General features: G+C 28.4%; 1 long non-coding RNA gene across 1 annotated transcript; it reads left to right on the top strand.

Annotated features, from left to right (window-relative positions):
* The first annotated feature begins 1,373 nt into the window (after positions 1 to 1,373).
* Positions 1,374 to 2,108, top strand: LOC147937196 (uncharacterized). The gene is made up of 2 exons (XR_015568632.1): positions 1,374 to 1,528; positions 1,808 to 2,108. It is a non-coding gene; the product is annotated as an uncharacterized LOC147937196 (long non-coding RNA).
* Positions 2,109 to 2,485: the final 377 nt, after the last annotated feature.

The following is a 2,485-nucleotide window of genomic DNA, read 5'->3' as shown; positions in this document are numbered from 1 at the left end:
ATGTATAGTAAGGTTATATGTCAAGCTTAATTTGTCACTAGCTAGGATCAAAAAAATTATGAAATTCAATTGTTAAGTCAAAGTTTAAAAAGTAATGGAAATTTTATTTTAGAATAAGCCTCGGTTTTAATAAATGTGGCTGATGTTTTGGTGAATGATTATTAGATTAATGTTAACTAAATTTGTTGTTAATGAGTTTTGAAGTAAAATTTTATTTAGAAAAACAAATTTATAACTCTAGTAAAAAAAATCATATTGGAAGTGTTTTCAAACAATAATGAGTGATTAGGTAATATAATATTTATTTTCATATCAAATTTTAAAGAAAAATAAAAAACAAAGAAAAATGAAAATAAGAAGCAAGCAAAAGGAACATATTTAGGTTTGTGGATTTAAAATCTAAATTATGAAAATAAATTTTATATATTATTATTTTTGTGATTTTATATACAATAATAAAAATGGTATTTAAATTTTTTTTTTGAGAATTTGTTATAAATACCCTTTTTGAGTTACCCCTTTTAAAAAATACTCTTTTTTGAACATTTTCATTTTTACCCTCTTTTACACAGTTACAATATGTTAAACTAATTATTAAAAAAAAAAATTTGGTTTAGGTTCTCAATTTTATATTTAGGGTATAGTTTTTAGGAGGTAGGATTTAGTATTTATGGTTTAAGGTTTAGAATTTAATTATTTTATATATTAAATAGGGATATTTTTGAAAATGGACACCATAAAAAGGTATTTAAAAAAGTGACATAAAAGTATTTTTAAAAATCTCTCTTTTTTTTGGTTTACCGCATCTAAAATTGTGAGACCGATCCTGATTTGGATTTAGATTTCTTAATTAGAGAAAGCAGATCTAGATGAGTCTGGCCTTCAGCTATGGAGCGATAAAGAGAACCCACAAAGGTGTCTCTACATGATTTTGAGAAAAAACTTGCTCTTTGGAAATGTTCGTTTATGAGATAGACATTTAAATAACATATAAACTAGAGTTTAGTGGATGAGAGATTTTGTGATAGAAATGCGGATAAAGAAATAATTTACTAAACAATACTGTATTATTTTATATGTATTAATTGGAATCGAAATATTTTTGAAAGTCATAGTAAACAATGATTAAAGAAGACTTCCAAAAGTTTCACTTGCGGACTAGAAAACATCCTTGACGCAACTGAATCGAACCGCAGCAACCGAACCAAACCGAACCGAAATTTTGGGTGTTCGGTTCGGGTTCGGTTAAGGCTAAACCGATCAGCAAACTTCTAAAACTAAAATTGGTTCTCGGTTATTTCGGTTCGGTTTCACTGAACCGATCGGTTAACCGAACTTAATTAAACCTAGTAATAGGCAATAGTTTTCACTTCACTTCTTCAAGCTTCTCTCCGCCTCTTTTCTTTTTACGCGACACAAACGGCTAGTGATTCTACTTCCTGTCTGCTTCAATTTAATTTCATCTCTGCATTCTCAGGCTCTTAGCTTAGTCTCTGCATCATCTCAGTCTCAGCTTAACTTCTGTTTGGTGAGATTCATTTATTTGATTTTTCATCTTTTTTTTTCTCTACTTCATTACAGATTACAGTTTCGACTTTGATCTTCTTTAGTTATCTAATTGTCTTAATCAAACGTCATAGAGTATTAGAAATTTAGAATATTAGTTGTTGCTGTCTTGTTGTTAGATTATATTAGTTGGATTTTTTTTTCAACTGATACGTGTTTGTTGCTATTGTTTTCTCTGTACTTGGAGTTTTTTTTTTTTTTTGTGAAATATAGCTAATGGTTGTGACTTTATGCTTTGTAGATGTCTTCTCAAGACAACAACGCCAACATGTTTGAAGGAGAAGAAGAAGAACCTCGACAACCTACTGCAACTAGTGGATCTAAAAGGCAAAAAAGCAGCACAACTGCTAAATCATAGTTTGAGAGATTTTGTTTTAGAGCTCATTCAATATTGTTCTTGTTTACTTGTGTAGCCATATCTTGTTTTTATCCGTGCAAATGTTTCATAATTAAGACAATGTTCAAATTTTATTTGATTTTTTTTTTTTTGCTATCACGTGTTTCATTGTTCTATCTACAATAGATAAAGTATTCTCTTGTTATTACACTTTTTTATCAAATAAGGACTTGTAAAATGTAATTTGAAACGTTAAGATTTGTAAGAATCTTTGATTTATGTCGTCTACACAAATGTTGTTACGACACATCTACACAAGTCTTTGGAACTGTGGTATATACATCGTTTACGAAAAAAAAAATGGTGATGACATAAGTGTACTCTTCTTTTCACTCATTAGAGTATACTGTGGTGAATATTATCATATTATAATATTTGTCTATAATATCAGTAAAGTCTAGAATATTTGTTTCCAAACAATATCTTAGTATTGTATTGCTATACATATTTGTGGTATCTTATATGTAACTAGAATTTCTACCTGTGCAGGCACGTAATTTGAATTTAAAATATTTTCTATCA

Source organism: Camelina sativa, chromosome 10, assembly GCF_030686135.1.
Source record: "Camelina sativa cultivar CO46 ecotype springtype chromosome 10, ASM3068613v1".
NCBI classification, from domain to species: Eukaryota; Viridiplantae; Streptophyta; class Magnoliopsida; order Brassicales; family Brassicaceae; genus Camelina; species Camelina sativa.
This window is presented reverse-complemented; position numbering and strand designations above follow the sequence as displayed.